Source organism: Cryptomeria japonica, chromosome 7 (genome assembly GCF_030272615.1).
Source record: "Cryptomeria japonica chromosome 7, Sugi_1.0, whole genome shotgun sequence".
Classification (NCBI taxonomy): domain Eukaryota; kingdom Viridiplantae; phylum Streptophyta; class Pinopsida; order Cupressales; family Cupressaceae; genus Cryptomeria; species Cryptomeria japonica.
The window spans coordinates 101,233,251-101,252,589 of NC_081411.1; the positions used below are offsets into that span (position 1 = coordinate 101,233,251).

The 19,339-nt window shown below is 32.1% G+C and overlaps 1 protein-coding gene across 1 annotated transcript in view; it reads left to right on the plus strand.

Annotated features, from left to right (window-relative positions):
* The window catches only part of LOC131073468 (putative anthocyanidin reductase), a 51,913-nt gene that overhangs the window by 25,261 nt on the left and 7,313 nt on the right, over nucleotides 1–19,339 (plus strand). The window lies entirely within an intron of this gene.

The window sequence follows — 19,339 nt, forward strand, 5'->3', positions numbered from 1 at the left end:
TAAGAGAAGATAAGATCAAAGAACCTAACAAATATCCTTTGTGTTTTCTTTCAAATTTCATATTTCCTATTAAAATTTTAAAAAATCAAGAAAACGAAAAAAATTCAAAAAGTAAGAAAAGCATCCATATAGAATCCACACTTTCAACTTTATAATTTTTTAACTAAGTAATCCGGATACATTAAAGATGGAAAGACAAACACTTCAAAGCTACCACTTCTTCTATATTAGTAGTTGCGCTAAAGGACTTGAACTTTTGAGAGATATCAAAATGATGCTATGTTGAGTTAGTTTACACCTCCATGACTTTTATAACCCCAACTGAAAATTCCTATAGGTAAATCCACAAAATCAACGCCTTCATTTAAGAAATAAAAATATGTTTATTTTAGAATGAAATAAAAAATTATTGGTATTGATAGTCATTGTATAGTCACTACTAATGAAATCATTCCCTAAAATTGCATATTTGATAATCATTTAGGAACAAAAGATTTACTAATAGTTGAGAGTCAAGTTGGAGATGTATTCTCTCTATTCCCCAAGTGTCTCTACTAGTGAAATCATTCTCTAAAATTGCATCTTTGATAATCATTTAGGAATAAGAGATTTGCTAATAGTTGAGAGTCAAGACGTATTCTCTCTTTTCCCCAAGTTGACAAGTTCTTTGACACATATATATATGGTGATATAATTTATTGCAATTAGTGAATGAACCAGTCATATATGGTTGTACTAATATTTTTCAATTCCTTTCTTTTGTCAAGGCAATAATTTCCCTTTCCTGGGCACTCTTGACAATTCTTATCTTGAATCATAGACTTGAGTCTCATAGAAAAATATTGAATTGTAGACATTGTATCATTTGAAAATTCAATCTTTAAATTTAGTATTTCATAATTGCCTCTTGCTTATGGTGATTTTGATTTTCTTTGATGAAGCATCTATTGTTATTGTGTTGTGTCCATCTTAGTTGAGTTTAGAAAAGTGTGCTTCTAATGTGAATCCTTTATAAGCCAAGTTGGTCTACTTCCCTTAAAAATTCTCCACCTTTCTAAACTGAGACTTTGCAAACCAACTTTGCAAGACAAAGTCTTTAATAGTTAAAATTAAAAGTCTATTCTAAGCCTTGATATTTCTTTGATTGAGTAGTTGATATTTGAAGGGAAACCTCCTCATTTCAATGACACATAATTTCTTGGTTCCAAACAAAAACTCTATAAAGAAAGACTTGGAGAATCATGAAACAATGATATCAATATTTGACAAAATTTGAATGGTAGAATTGATGTTTCTTGATTTGGATGTATGATAAAAATGACAAACAAATTATATAGTTGTTAGATAATTAAGTTCCATTTTCTACTTGTATATAATCATGTATATAGACACTAAAGAATATGCCTCTTAATATACTAACTTGCATATATATGTTAATTAGGAAAAAAAAGGATCTATGTTTTGTATACATGTGTGTAGTAAATGAGATCAATTAGTAGGCCCTTTAGCAAATGATGTTGTTTGTGCAAGAAAGGTTTCAATGGAGAAATGACAACTTCAAATCAAGTATGGATCCACTTACAGGGATCCAAAGATGACTAAAATGATAATCAATCTCATGTTATGTTTGCAATAGAGATAGAGGGAGAAATAGAGTTGGGAAGAGTAATAGAGAGATGGGATAAGAAGATAAAGATTGAGATGGAGGAGAGAGGAGTAGATAGAAATGGAAGAGATAAATGTATAGAGATAGAGAGTGGGGGAGCGATAAAAATATATGGAGGTGTAGGGAGAGGTATATGGGGAGATAAAGATAGAGAGAGATAAGGAGATAGAGATAAATAGAGGAAGCATGAGATATAAAGGAAGCAGGAGAGAGAGAGAGAGAGAGAGAGAGAGAGAGAGAGAGAGAGAGAGAGAGAGAGAGAGAGAGAGAGAGAGAGAGAGAGAGAGAGAGAGAGAGAGAGTGTGTATAATTCTATTAGATCATAGGCTATAAATATTGAATATAATGTACCTTCACAAAAGAGTAATAAATAATTAAAATAATTTAAAATTTGAAGTCTTGATTACATCTTGAAGAATTTTTTTTGTTAAATTACGATTGCTTATCATTATCTTGTATAAAAAAGGATTGAATTCTAGAAGTTAGTTGATTAGACACATTGCTGCATAGATTATATCCATATCTATATCTCTATCGGTATATCTCTTAATATCTCTCTATATCACTCTCTATCTATATATCTCCCTCTCTCCCTACCCTCTCCCTCTCTATCTATTGATCTATCTCTAATTTTGTCCCCCTCCTCTATCTATCTTAGTCCCTCCATCTCACGATCTATACTCTCTCTCTCCCTCTCCTGCTTCCTTTATATCTCATGCTTCCTCTATATCTCTCTATCTCCACGTCTCTCGCTATCTTTATCTCCCCATATACCTCTCCCTACATCTCCATCTATTTTTATCTCTCCCTCTCTTTATCTCTATACATTTATCAATTTCTATCTACTCCTCTCTCCTCCATCTCAATCTTTATCTTCTTAGCCCATCTCTCTGTTACTCTACTCAACTCTATTTCTCCCTCTCTATCTCTATTGCAAACATAACATGAGCTTAATTATCATTTCATTCATCTTTGGATCCCTGTAAGTGGATCCATAGTTTATTTGAAGCTATCATTTCTCCATTGAAACCTTTCTTGCACATACACCATCATTTGCTAAAGGGCTCACTAATTGACCTCATGTACTACACACATGTATACAAACCATAAATCCTTTTTTTTTTCCTAATTAACCTTCCAAACCTTTTCGGTGTACCCATTGCACACCACAAGTACAATTGCTAATAATAGCTTAATAATAACAAACAATAGCAACAACAACTACTACTACTTTAAAAAATATCTTAACAAATAATTGAATTGAATTCATATTTTATATAATAAAAAACAAATTGCAGTTGAGCTGTAGACGGAAATAGATGGATAAAATTGCAAGTCTTATCTAGAGTACCGATTTCATATCTATCTTAACAATTGTGGTTGTCAATGTCGTGGGTAGGGGCAATTCCTTATGGAATCTTCAAACGTAGCTCGAAAGGTTTTAATGATGGACGATATAAATAAATAAAAGCCAAAGCAATGTCTACATATAAAGAAGCTTCCCCGTCGGTTGTGAGAGAAAAAGCAAGATAGGAATCAATTGTGGAAAAAATCATTTCAGATGGTGAAGGTTTTGATGGATTACAGCTAAATGAAAGCGCAAGTGTTATCAACAGCTTTCATTATGTCTGTATCATATTTATGTTTGTCACGGGTCCCTCCACTCAGCATGCGAAATTCTGTGACTTCAGTTTCTGAGACTTTTTGACCAACGTGAAAATCTCATCGTTCCATCCTTCCACACTCTAAAACCATTGACATGTAAGAAATCTCCAATAAAATTATGATCCAACGAAGTAAACAGACATCTTCTAATACCAACAGTCAATCAAATGAAAAATAGATTACAGTTGGGCTGTCGAGGGAAAAAAGCGCGGCAAGGTCGTGGATAAAAAATTCCTGTCTGTCTCTTATCAAGAGTACTCATTCCATCTGTCTGTCATCACAATTGTGGTCTTCACGTCGTGGATATAAAATTCCTATGGAAACTTCAAGGGCGGTTGCAAAGCTTTTAGTGTTGGAATATGTAAATAAAAGCAAAAACAATGTCAAAATAAGGAAACTTCCCTAGAGGAAGTGGAGGAAAAAGAAAGTCGCAATCAATTGTAGAAAGATTATTTTAGATGGTAAAGACTTTGACGTAAAATATTTAAACATTACAGCTGAGCCATCCAGGAGAAGTCTTATTCAAAATGGCAGAGAAAGTTGGTAGGGAAGGAAAGCGGAAGCGTTATGAGCAGTGGATATATTTCTGCTTGTCATATCGGGCAAAGATTCGTCTGTCTTTCATCCTCAGCACGTGAAAATCCTAGACCTTTTTTCGGAAATATCAAAAATTTCGAGACGTTAAAATCTTAGACTTTTTTTTTTTTGAAAATATTAAAAATAAAAATTATGTCTGTATCATATTTATTACTGTTGAGCTCTCGAGGGAATAAGCGCGGTAAGGTCGTGGATATAAAATTCCTGTCTGTCTCATTCCATCTTATCAAGAGTACTCATTTCATCTGTCTGTCATCACAATTGTAGAAAAGAAAGTGCGAATCAATTGTAGAAAAGATTTTTTTAGATGGTAAAGGTTTTGACGTAAAAAGATAAAAGATTATAGCTGAGCCATGCAGTAGAAATCCTAGTCAAAATGGCAAGGTAATTTGGTAAGGAAGGAAAACGGAAGCGTTATCAGAAGTGTTCATTTCATCGTCTCTCATATATCTGCTTGTCAAATCAGGCGAAGGTTCTTCTGTCTTTCCTCTTTTAAATGGCCGTCACCTCAGCACGTGAAAATTTTAGACTTTTTTTGGACAGGAAAAATTTCTGAAAGTTTTAGTACGGTCAGGGCCTGATAATCTCGTCGTTCCCTCCTACAGTTTCTAAAACTATGGAGATGTATAGGGGAAAGGACCCAGTAGTTGAGCATGTTCCAATTGTTGTGAGGGTTGTTGATACCTTTTGTTCCAAAAATTGAACAAATAAAACCTATTGTTTGAAACAAAAAATATCAATTTTTGTTAGGAAATGTACCAACAGTTGTTAGGAAATGTACCAATAGTTGTTAAGAAATGTACTAATATTGTAAAAAGTAACCAATCAGGTGATGCCACATCGGCTGCACAACTATTGGGGTCTCTTTTGCACGCCTATTGGTCTCACTTTTTTTGGGGGCTGTTTTGGACACCTTGGCAAAAAGCATGCTGATGTGGCATCATATTTGATGATGTGGCCCTGAAACCTTAGTTATAAGCAGGGGACTTGCCAAGTAAGCTGCTGTAAAAAAATCGGAGTGATTCGAAATTTCCAAGTAGGATTTTGAGAAGCGTGAAGTTAGGGTGCACGACTACTGGGTCCTTTCCCCTATATCACTTGTAAAATTATTTAGTATGAAAGTTAGAGGTCTACTTAAAATTGTCAATATTGCGCAGGCCCCTTATATCATGTTTTTTGGTTGTAGTTAAAAAAGCTTTATTAAAAGATATAAATAAAATACAAATTTTGCATAGGTACCCAATGCGCTCTTTTCTCTTATTAGTCTCGACTGTTTTGATTGTAGTAATTAATTTAATGTTATTTTATATATATATATAATTTATTGATGAAATCATCATAGTTTGATTCTATTGTACTGGTTTTTAGATTATTCATTTATCATTTTAGATTATTTTCTGAGTACAAATTTGGCGTAGACTATTTTATAGTGAGAGATGTAAATCCAAACTTTTCAAATCCAGTGTTTAGATTTTAGTCATTAATAACCATGTTATTAGACATGGGGTGCCAATCTAGTGCATGTATCTACTCTTTACAAGTCATTAGGAAACAATCTAGCACATAATCCTTGGTGTTTGTAGTATTAGGCATTCATACATTCACTTAAATATTTCAAAAATTTGTTAATTTAAAAACACCGAGGTTTATGTTTGAAAAAAAATTATGAAAATTGTAGAGCATTTATGAGAGCTTGTTAGTAGTATTATTAGAGCACTATATTTGGATACATCATCCAATATTCATTGCATGTTTTCTTATGGTCCTATTTTTTGGTTCATTTCTGCTCTTTTGGTGTAACTAGACATTTGATTAAGAAAACTTGATTTTTGAAATTTCATAATTTCATTCAACATGTAATGTTAAGATTTAGAATAGTCCAAATATCACATGTTGAGGTGAGAGAACTCCAATGCTCCACATCATCTTAGTTTAAATAAACTGAGTGTCATTTAGATCCACACATTAACAATCCACTCTTGCAATGATTAGATTTGTAATTACATGAATGAACCTATGTCAAATATAATTACTTTGCACAATGTAAGATATCCAACGAATTAAGTCATTAAATTCTAGTACCCTAGCAAATCAATTTCAAATATCTGCAATGACATATTTCCATCATTAAATCTTGAGCTAACTATCTAACTAATTTATTTAATATCTACATTTAATTTTAAAAAATTTTACTACGAGTTTTAACTTTTGTACTTATTTTAATTATTACTTGATTTTTTTAACATAATTATATAATATAGATATAATTTTCCTTCAATATTTTGATAAAATGAATAATCCTACCCGTCCTATGGTTTTCCCCAAAACATTTCCCTTATTTATATTATTAGGAATCTAAAATCTTATTCTTTTGATTAAATATCCTTTTATAGATCTCATTTGAATTTTAGTTGCATATTACTTATGCTTCATAATCATATATGTTCCTATTGATTTTTATGATTTCACGTGTGATCTTACTTTCACATATTGTTTCTTTTTATTCTAACCCCCATTCATTAAGTTATTATAAAGATGATTTTTTTATTTCTTTTATAATTTTATTTTAAATATTACATTCTCTTTCTATTTTTTTCCCTAATATTTTTATGCAATCATTGTATGTCAAGATCTCATTGATTTCCTCACTTTATCTTGAAGAGGTAATCCTTGTTTGACTCCTTAGATGGTTCAATTTGGCCTAAAAATGATATTCCCATAAGTATTATTTGCATTTTTACTATTAAGAGCTATGTTAAAAATTATGCTCATCATGCATATGTGGGTAAGAAAGATCTAACACATGGAATAATTACTTGTAACTATACTTATTCAAGATGAAAATCATTTGTAGTGTTGTAAATTTTATACCTATGTAATTTCATATTGATTTGGGTCTCACGTTGGCATTTTTCCTTCTTTTCTCTAATTATGCATAAATTTGCTCAAACTAATGCTAAATCTAAGGTCTTTTCTCTATGTCTTGCATCCTAAACTTGCTTCAGTCCAAAAGGATTGGACTAGGACACCTAGTTCTCCTAGAATAGGGTGTTAGGTTCCATTGTCATCTTTAGCAATCATACATCTAAGACTCGAGAAAGGCTAGCTACAACCCCCTTACAATAGCATAGAACCTCTTCCACACAACCATTCTCCACCTCAATAGGAAAGAGACCCACCTCAATAGGATAGGTAGGGAAGAAAGATTGTTGATGAAGAACCAAACCCTAAGCCTATATCACAAATAAGTTCTTTACCTCCATAGAAAATCATTCCACCTCAATAGGAGACTTGTGAACAGATGCTATGAAAAATATATAAATTGCTCTCAACTAAAAATCCACAAAATTTGAATAAAGGCCATTGTTAGCATCAGGTTAAACAAACTTATATTCGACATTAATAGAAGAGAACCTTAACCAAAAACACCAAAAAGCCTTAGAAGTTGCCACTAACCGTATAGGTGCAAAAAAACTCAAAATATCCCCAATCATTAGATCTGCTACCACTAAACACCAAAGGGGGAAAGAAAAAATCAATCATACAACTCCAAAGGGAATAAAAGAAGGAGAAGAACATCCTACCAAAAAAAGATCTAGGTCTTTTAAGAAAAACAAAACCAGAATGAAGACCCACCAAAGAGATCTTACCAACATGGGTAGTTTGAGTAGACCGGCTACTCCAAAATGTAGAGGAGAAGCCAACTAAAGGTTGAACCATATTGCTAGAGGTAGATTCCTTGGAAGCCAAATAACCCAAAGAATAGAGAGTAGAAGGGAATTCTACAACCACTAGATAAGAAGTTGTAACCTCAGCACCAAAATAGCCCAAAATAGGGCAAAAGATGGTAAAGAGATAAACAAAGAAACCAAAGCCATAAAAATTGGAAAACTCTCTCAGATGCGGGCCGAGAAAGAAAATAAATTAAAATCACCAAGCTCCACCTCCAAGTAGTAGATCTAAATAAAAAAAGAACCTCCCAAGGTGAAACTCAGTGTCCATAGGGAACCCAAAGAGAAACAAGGTAGAAACCTTATTGACCTCTCCTCTTATTGAATACCATGCAACTCTAGCAACACTCGATTCACCAACAACTACAAATGCAACCTCTACAAATCCTCCCCTAGGAGCCCAAGCACTGAACCTTTGTAGCCTACTCCCACTCCTGCTTAGCAAGGCTAAGGATGCAACAAACACCACCAGTGTAAACCACAAAACAAAAACCAAAGATAACTAAATGCCAAAGATGAGAGGCCACAAAAAGTACAATTTTATAGGTTTTATTAGAGGCCCCGTCATTATCAAAATCCTCCCCAATAGACCCATCGCCTATTGAAACCCTAGAACCCAAACCACAACTCCCACTCTGCTCTATATTGGTTTATAATTTGGGTTAGAAGGTTAGTAAAATGTAATAAATTTGTTAAAAAATTAGTAAGAAGAATATTTGAACTACCACATGATCCTAGGTAAAATTTCATCAAATAAATTTATGAAATATTTTATGAAACTTAATAATAGAGGAATATTCCTCACAATATGTTATATTTTTATTACCAAAATAAGAAAAGATTATTTCATCTTAATATGTGAACCTCTTAATCTCCTCTTGTTTTAAAAAATAGTAGTCTAGAAAGTCAATTTTAAATACTAATATTCTTTTTCTTAGTAGATCTTCCAAATTTGATCATACAAATATCAAATTACTTTTTGAAGTTTAGTTGTTGTCAAATTTTAGAAATAGGTTGCTTTTACTTGCACCATAAATGTGATGCAAAGATGTTCCCCAAATGACTTCCCTAATAGAACAAGGTATAAGTTATCAAGTAAAAAATAGATAATATACTATAAAATTAAATTAACGTGAGCTATGATCATAAAAAAACTTTAAGAATAACAATCATATGAGTGTAACACATGAGCATGATAATCCTATCATGAAAAAGTTGGATTAATAAAAAATAAATAATAAGTTAAGTATCACCCATAGAAAATCTTGTGTTATTCAAGGAAAGGTACGCATTACTAATACATGCTATGCAAGGTTCTTGTGAATATATAATAAGACTTTAATATGGCTAATTTCATTAATATATGTACCACATAAGTGAGACTATTAAATAAAGTATATACATGTATTTCATTGATAAGGTATAAAAGAAAGATGAACTAAAAATATTTTTTTATTAAGGAAAACATCATCACCCTCCTAAATAGGGGAATTAAGACTAGATTTCAACATATATATCTTATCATTAATGTGATGTAGAAACCTTTGTAAAAGGTGTTTGACTTTTGTATATGATGGAGATGGACCTTTTGTAATCTATTGTTGTTATATTTGAGTGAACTCAAATCATTATTTGCATGCATTTTGAATAATAAAGTTAAATTTTGAATAATTTTTCCAACATGAGCCAACATAGACCCAAAATTCCTGCTCAAATCTCATGACCACTAATGGGGCCAAAATTAAGTCCTGATTTGGAGGACGAGAGTGTTGGGCACTTTGGTCCCTTGAAGATCAAGGCATCATGCCCTAGTCCTTGCCAATCGGGCACCAAAATTCGAGGGCAGGATGAAGTGTAAGGTGAAAATGGTGGCAAAATTACATAATATGAGCAGAATTAGGTCCCATATGAATGCCAAGGTGAGGGCCCAAATGCAGACAAAATTGTAAGGGAGAAAGATTGAGTGGAGTGTATACCCCCACATTAAAGCAATTGTGTGCACCTCATCAGGAACAATTGCTTCAAGGTAGGATACACCAAAAAAGAAAGCACATTATCACAATGATATTCCCTAAGAAACTACAAGTCAAAGGATAATAATCACAAAAAACAACATACATAAGGGTTCCACTTAACACTTGAGTAGTATGCTTTTATGATAAATAATGTTATCGTGCATATATATTTGCACTGAACTACTAAGCTGTTTTCAAATATAATTATGAATATTTATTTCATTCTGTGTTAAATGATTTATCTTTTCAATCAATAAAATGAATCACAAATTATATGATTATTTATTGATTAATATAATGTTTGAAAATGATGTCTATATTTATAATATATAATTAAAGTAGTTGTAAGAGAATTTGATTTGACAAGGGGAGAAGATCCACAAGTTGAATATGTATCAATAGTTGTGAGGGGACTTGCCATAATTTGATCTCTATAAACACGCCTCCCTTTCTCAACCTTGAAATTGGCTAAGAGGAATAATAGTAACCAGTTCTATTGTCAAAAGCTCTTGATGTAACCATCTTGTAATTGAACTTCTACTTCCAATTAAAATAATAATTTGATTTCCACTATTTAGTGCTACTAAATTGGCAAGCCGTCTTTTAAAATAAGTTAAAATATTTAGCTTTTTTGTTTAAAATTATTATTCCTTCAATCAAGACAATAAATCATAAACTATATAACCATATATGGGATTCATATAGAATTAATGTTTGATGTCCATATTTATAATTTATAATTAAACGAAGTGTAAGAGATTTGATTTGACTAGAAGAGAAGATCCATTAGTTGAACATGTACCAATAGTTGTGAGGGGACTTTTCATAACCATGATTTATTAAGTAATACTTTGAGCTTTGTTGAATGTGAGGATATTCTTGCAAAAGGGATTTTCCCATATACATTAGCATTATAGTATTTATTATTTAAATAATATAAATTTATCATTATAATAAAAAACACTTAAAAATAAATCACAATTAATTTACAATATTTTTCTTAAAATTTTAAAATAATAATTTTTAATAATAAAACTCTACATAATTTAATTATTATAACTCGTATGATTTTAATCACTTTCTCTCTTTTCTTAGGAGTAACCTATGGGTACAATTGTAATTTCAATTTTGATAACTACTCGGTTATTTTAATGGGTAATCTTCATAACCACGTGGTTTCGATTTTCTATGCTTTCACTCTTCTCCATATTTATCTTCTCTCTTTGCCTTCAAACCCTTGTTTTGCCGGACACCCAAACGACCCTGGTATCTTCTCCTCTCTATGTTCAGTTTAAGTTTAATTCCATTGAAATGGCTTCATGTGAAACACACCCTCGACACCAAAATTCCTCAGCACCGAGGTCTTTAAGAAGTTTTTCTGCTTATCAGGCAGAACATTTCTGGATGCTCATTGTTTTGGATGACGTGGATCACATCGACCAGTTTTATGCTCTATTGCCAAATAAAGACAACCTTGGATCCCAAAGTATTGGGTGTCCTTGAATCTTGGGGTCTCTCCTGCATTTATAAAATGCCAGGACTTGACAGCTCGCATGCCAGGCAGCTATTCTGCTGGCATGCTTTCGTGCAACCCTGACCACCCGCTGAATTGGAAACTCTGGTTGAAGAGTTCTTGAAGGCTTGCAATGGTTTGCCTCTGTCACTGAAGGTATTGGAGGCACAGTTATACGGCAGAAAGTCCATAGCTTACTGGGAATCCCAGTTAGATAAAATCTCAAGAATATTGCCCGCCGACATCAGAAAAAGGCTACAGGTTAGCTAAGATGCTCTAGATGAAGAAGAAAAAGAGATGTTCTTGGATGTGGCTTGTTTCCTCATTGGAGAATGGAAACATTTCAAGGTGAGGTTACTATTGGCATCTCAAAAATTACGGTTTTGGCAATTTGATAAAATTGAAGTATATACATCTTCTGGATTGCAAACAGTTGAGCACTTTGCCGTACTCTTTCGAGCAGCTGAAACACTTGGAACATCTAAACATATTAAGCTCTTTAATGTATAATGGTTTATCCCCACTACCTGATGGCTTTGGTAATTTAATAAGCTTGAAGCACATAAGACTGGACTGGTGCAAGCAGTTGAGCACATTGCCAGATTGTTTTGGCAATTGAACAAGCTTGAAGCACATAAATCTGCAGTGGTGCAGTCAGTTGAGCACGTTGCCAGATTCTTTCAAGCAGCTGATAAACCTGGAGCACCTAAATTTATCAGGTTGTACCAAGCTTAAACTGAAATTAGATGTATTTGAAAACATAAGAAAGTTCAAGTTCTTGGGACTCAACGATTGCGAGGAAATAGAAGATTTTCCTCATCAAATAGTGAACCAGGCATCCTTGACAGAGTTAGATCTAACAGGTTGCATCAAACATTGGTGAACTGGTAAACTTACAGTCGCTCAAAATTGAGAGTTTGATGTCAAAAAGCTTGCAAACTTTTCATGTTAACTTATACTTATTGAAGGATATTGAAACTGTATGTTCTGAAAGTAAAATAGAATTTTGACGCCGAGGAAGAAGACTGCAAACAAGTCTTCAAAGTATCAATTTCGAAATGACTGTTGTCCCAACCTCGAACATTTCGAGGTCATGAGCTATCCCAAGAAAAATCGCCATTTAAAGGAGATAGAGACACTGCCAGTCTCTCTCAAAAGGCAATCGATATATGGATACGAAGTGCTGAAGATCAGCTGCCTCAGTGGTCTCGTATGCGTTGAGAGCCTGAAAATACAACACTGTCCGCAGTTAGAAGAGCTCTCAAGCTTTGCTGATTTGATTTCGCTGACATATTTTGGAATGATAAAGTGCCCCAAAGTTGATAAAATAGAAGGTCTGCAACACTCCAAGTCATTGAAGCATTTGGTGCCCGTTATACAAAGTTTGGAAAGACTGGAGCTCCAATGTGACACCATATCAGCTCTGAAGCCTTGCATTCAATCTATGAAGGTAAATTAATAATAATTGTTACAAATTTAGAGCTTTGCGAGGTTAACGACCTGCGAAAAAAACAATTTGTAGGTCTGTCCGTTGGAAATGAGGATACAAGGTAGCGTGAGCCGTGAGGTGGAGGCAGTTGTAAACTCTTTGGAGTTTCCTGAGAAGAATACAGCCGTCCGAGAAAGGAGGGAAAGGAGAAGAATGGGGAAGAGAAGAAAGTAGTAGAAATATATGTGCGCCTCGAAAATGTAGAACAAGAGCCACACTACTTCGACAAATAAATCGAGATAGAAAAAGTAGTGAGAGTTGGGGGAAGAGGAGAAAGAGTGGTGAAAGAATTTTACCAACTATTAGCATGTCTGGAATAGTTGTTGGGTGATATTAGTCTCTACCACCACCGAACGAACGAAGCAGTCAAAATCTGCATATAAAATGGAACCCTCTAACCCTGCGGTGCAGACATTTCTCTCACCTCACATCATCGACCATTTCTGGATTGTTCCCACCGGTCAAGTCATTTCTTCGTGTGTAAAACTGTTTGCATTCTGGAGATCTCCTAAGACCTCCATAAATAAGAGGCAGATGTAATGGGTTTGGCATAACTGTCAAAATGATCAAGTGCGTTGGATGTAATAATTTAAGCTATATTAATGAAAATGTGTTGTAGCACGGAGAAGAATTTAGTGATCTATTCTTGTGTTTGATATCTGATGTAATTTCTTGCACATTGTGTTTGTGTTTGTGTTTTGTCCATGCCGATCCACCCCAACAATAGCTTTGGTTGGTCTAGATTCAGGCTAATAAGTAGGTTAGGTTTTGATTAAATTAGTGAGAATTATAACATTGAGTGGTAGTTTAATTTGATTTTATGTAAAATTTAGTCTTTGACTTTTTTCTTTTAATAATTTTATAATAGATAAATATAATCTTTATTTATAATAGTGTTCATAATTACAAGTTTGTTATAGATATATAAAATGTGATTTTTGTATATAATTGTTTTATTTAATTTGTTTTTATTTTATTAAATATCTTATTTTATATTTTATAGGTTTTTTATTGTTTGATTTAAATTATTGGAACAATTTAAATATTTAATCTTTTGTCATTAATCTAAGTGTTACAATAGAAAATAATGTTTGTTTTACTAATTAGATTATCAATCTTCATCTTGAAGTTAGTTTGTAACAACACCAACACCAACACCAACACCCTATCTTATTTTCTAATTGTTAACTCTCAGCTTGTGCACTAAAAAATCGTCTTAAGATTATTTCTATACTATTCTAAGTGATAACTATATATTGTTTATATTCTTTTCATTGAGATTTTAATACGTTTGAAACTAGTATTTTTTAATATCGTCATTGTATATTTCCAAGTTTCACAATGAGTATTGTTTAAGTCAAAGGCATAAGATAGTGATTGTATGAAAATTAGAGTATTATAATAGTCAATTACAAAAAATATCTAGCTTATGAATTCAAACTTGTGCAAACAACAATTTGAGCATCAAAAGGATGTGCTCTCAAGATGTCATTAGAATGTGGGTGCTCTCATTTTGCTAGTATAACAATAGCATTCTTTAGAATATGAAATTAGCGTTACAAATTAATGATTGAAAAGATCAAATAAAGGTTCTAATTTATACAATTTTGAAGACAGGATAGATAATTTGTATTTAATCTTGAAATTTGAGTTTGATTAATTCATGATTGATGCATGTGATGAGAAGATAAGGTAATAGCTTATATTTTCTTCCAAATAGAGATGAATAGTGCTAGTAAATGAGTGCTTCGTCCAACAAGGATTAATCCTTATTCATTTATTCATCCTTACAGTACTTGAAAGTATGTTTAGGAAACCAAATTTAATAAGGTTTATGATGAAACCCCTTCACCATTAGATTTGCATAGAAAGTATAATGTTGGTTTTGAAATTCTTTCTAGACAAGGATACAGTGGACAAGTTTTTTAGACACATGGAACAAGGAATTAAGATCCCTATAGATCTCACATCTCATTATTATAGAAAAGCCATAGGATTCCCTAATTCTCATTTGGCTCCACCTTATCCTTCATTACCTTTGAACATACAAAGCTACTCTCCTTCACATAATGTTAGCACCTAGTACCAAATTACTTTCTTTTATCTAGAGAAGAACAAATCTTTTTGAGATGCACAAAAGGCCATTTGATTATCCATCCACCCTTGAAATATTAGTGAATTTTGAAAAGGTGATCACATGAATAATTTAGTATTTTGTGCTTATCATTAGATGTATGGTCATACTGTTAAGAAGTTATTGAACTTGTTGATAATGATACTATTCCTATAACATCTAATTTTCACCTTTTTATTAGTTTAGTTTCTAACATAATTGGATAACACTTTTGTTCTATTATGTTTCTCCTCTCTATGTCACATTAGTAGCTTACCTTCTAGGGGCTTATTTTTAGTCATGATGGTATGATTTCATGTGCAATCATACATGGGTAGCAACATAATAGCACAATTACACTTTTCTATTCAAGGTCCATCCCCATCATGCCAGAGCATTGAATCCTTCCAAGAATTCCCCATAAACATCCAAGATCATAACCCATATCAAGAGAATAATCAAAATTATGAAGAAAAATGTCCTAAAATGAATCAAGATCAAGATCCCAAGTTTTTCACATTCCTTCCATTTTTCAATGAAGGTCCCATCTCCCTAGAATATCATGATGATGCCACCATCCCTTTTCATTCTATATAACAAGACCCCCTTCCATCTCAAGAGAAAAGTGTCCTTCCAAGTCCCACTTATAATCTACTTCCTAAGAAGATCATGATCTATCCCTTCCATCATTTCTGATGACCCTATTCAAAATCAGGACCAAAACATCATTTCCAGTCAATGCAATAATCCTCTTCCATGTCAAGATCAAATTATCCCTTTGTCTCCTTGTTGTAATCCTCATATCCTCCTCAAGACCTTATCATCCCCCCTAATCCCTCTAATGATCCTAATCCTCCTTAGGATCCCATCATCTCTACCAAAGATGTTCATAAACCCCTTACTTATCAACTTGGGTCCTCCACTTTCATCTGATCCAGTTTACTTAATGAGATAAGCATTCATTTGACAACAACATCCATTCTTCCTTGATATCTTGTGCAAGTGCAACACAAATATGAGAGCAACATCATCAATGGAGTATCTTGGAGGATAGGAGAACAATGGAGAAAAGCCTATCATGGATGTAAAGCTTGTATAATCTTTTTATGTTTTATGGTTTATTTACATTGGATAATAGTTTTCTATTGAGTTTTCTAAAATTCGTTTGTGGATCTAGGTTTTTGGTTGGATCTTGTTAGGGTTTACATATAGGTTCAAAATTTGACACAAATAGTATCAACTTAAAGAAGGGAAAGAAAGAGAGGGAGAGAGAAGAAAATAAAGTAGTAAGGAAGGAAGGGAGGACAAACCTAGAGAGAGAGAGAGAGAGAGAGAGAGAGAGAGAGAGAGAGAGAGAGAGAGAGAGAGAGAGAGAGAGAGAGAGAGAGAGAGAGAGAGAGAGAGAGAGAGAGAGAGAGAGAGAGAGAGAGAGAGAGAGATTGTTTTCCTTTACAAAAAGTGGGCACATCGTAACATTCTAACATTATTATTTTCCTTGGGTATTTCTAACCCTTTGGATTGGATTTTCCTTAGGTATCCAACCAAAATTATTGGATAGACATTTTAATACCAAAAGATGTGTTTTATCAAATTGTAAAAGAAAATCACATAATTTTGAGCATTCTCCACATCGGGTTTGTAAAATTTTCAATGCAAAGTTTAAAAATACCAAAATAAACTTAAGACATCTCTTGGCTTTCTAACCATGTAATTTTTTCACTTTTTGAGTATGTTAAGGTTTTCATCTTTAATTTTTTTTTTAGTGTATCTCTTTTTGGCCAAAAACTAATGTGTGGTATTTTTGGTGTAATTTAGTAATAGTCTAAAGAAATTTGAAAAAAAAAAAAATTAGAAACAAGATTCAATTACAAACATATTAAAAAAATGATGAACAATTAGTTTTGAAAATTTTTAGGGGGTTGCACACTCAAATTTATTTGTCAAAAATGAGTTAAAAACCAAATATTCATTGAAAAATTAGTAGAAAAGTTGGGCACAAACTATATGATATTATTTAATTTCTTACCCAAGTGATTTATTAAATAGTAATTTAAAATTGTTTACATTTTAAGAGGGTTACACTAGATGATGTGTTATATTTTTTACAAATATAGGACCACTCTATGTGCCCCCATTTTGAACCCCCTAACCTCCACCATTAAAATAAATAGTTGATTAGATGGTAGATTTATAGCACTACAACTATTCTTTATGCATCTTCACATTTTGAGAGCAACAATCTTCAATTTTTCATCCAAGATCAAACTTTCTTTATTTTAGGAAAAGGTGACAACTTAAGAACCCCTTTAGGCCCCCATCTTTGTGCACTTACTCTCCTAGGAGAGAAAGTTCATCACTTTTCTCTATAAATTATAAAATCTAAATCATTCCAACTTCCATACTTTGGAGTTTTCTTTGCATATTCAATTTCTATTTTTGTTTAGTTTAAGGATCATAATATAATTGAAGGTTGTTTTGAAAGAGTTGAATTATAATTCTAGTGTAGTATTTGCTAGATTGTAATCACTCTTGAAATACAATGATCAATTTTTAAAATTTTGAGATTTCCTTTATGTACATGATGTGGTACTTTATGTATTGGCCTTATTTATTCATTGCTTTAGAGATAAATGTGCTTGAATGAAGTTTATAAATTATTTTATGATTTACACATGAAACACAGTCATGAGGAATGGAATGCAATTTTTTTATTCATTAAATCCCTTGAATCTTGTACTATGAATGTATGAGATAGTGTTTCCAACAAATATTAATATTTACAATTTGTTTAATCTCCTTGGTGGTTAATATATCAAATTAATAATTTTAATATTTTCTATCTTTCTTGCATTCCCATTTCATATTTTTTTGTTTCTTTAAATCCCCTGAGTAGAATAGGATTTATTATGGACATTGGTCTAGTTTGACTGAATAACCATTAGACCCTTTGGATAAACAACTGACATTGACCATTCAACCATACAATAAGATTGTAGCATGATCCTTGGGACCTTAGAAGTTAGTTGATTCAAAGTTTAGTTATGTTTTCTTGGAGAGGTAAGGTGAATTTCACTCTACCTGTGTTACACAAGTTGATTTGGCTATGATCAATAGGATTTAACTCTCAATCACTCACAATCAAGCAATGAGTTAACTCAATCTAACTAAGATAGAAGTGACACTGACTAAAAGAAGGCTTGACATTTGATTTTCATCAATTATGAGTTGATGAGGTGTCAATAGATGTACCTTAAGTCAAGATGTACACCTACCACTATTAAATATTTAGGTGATAATAGATAAATATCTTAAGTAAAATTATAATATATGTACATTACCACATGTACAATACAACGTATTCAAGGTCGATAAGATACTACACCAACAAGATGTCTTAAATTCTCTAGAATATCTATAATTGTTCTCTAGATATAATTCTTGATGTTTTACAATGAGTGAATGAGAATAAAGTGGCCACCAATATCTAAATTTTAAAAATTGTCAAGTATTTGTCTTACCTCTCATAAAAATTGGTTCAATAAGGCTCTAGAGATTTTGTGAAAAGTAGGACATTATTACTTACTTTCAAATGTGTGGAGACCAAAATGGTCTCATGTTTTCTATTCAATGCCTCTTGGGTGGTGATGTAAGAAGTGAATTATAATTAGAATTAATGGAAAATGTAGATTCTTTTCCATTAACATTTTAAGGGCCAAAATGCCCATAGATGTAATTTTTTTAGGTAGTTCAACCCTAGATTTTTACTAGCTAGAACTCATTTTTGGATATTTCAATAATAATGATAAAATTTTACATTAATGATAGAAAAATATGTAAACATTATATTCAAAAATTAAATCATATCTCTCACACTCCCACTTATTTTCTCCATTATATTTAAATATAGAGTAACTTTTAAAACATATACATTAATTAATTAAAATTATAAAAAAAATATTAAAATTTGGGAAAGTTTCAATAATAAAAGAACTCTTCAATCAATAAATATTCTACTATTAATTAAAAATTTGTAAATTTTTGAAAAGTAATTATTAATTTTAATTTAAAAATTATAACATAGAATAAATTAATATACAACTAATAATAATTGACTTTAAATACAAAAAAATGTCATATATTAAATAATTTTTAAGTACAAATTCTTAAATACACATTAATACATTATAAATGAAAAAATATGAAGAAATTTTAAAAATTTTGAACGTTTCAATAATAGAAAGAATTCTTCAATGAATATATTTTTAAAATAATTTTCAATAAATCAATAAATATACTACTAATTATCTAAAAGTTGAATGACCCGTTCATGGGTTCCCTAGGGTTAATCCTACTAGAAATCATATGAATAGAGAGAAGGTTAAATGATCAAAACCAGAGAAGGGGTGGGTGAAAATAAATTTTGATGGAGCATCTAAAGGCAATCCAGGGATCTCAGGAGTGGGATGTGTGGCTTGTGATGATGAAGAAAAGATCCTATGCAAGGGGGATAGATGAATCCAATACAACACTAATAATGAGGTGGACGTTCG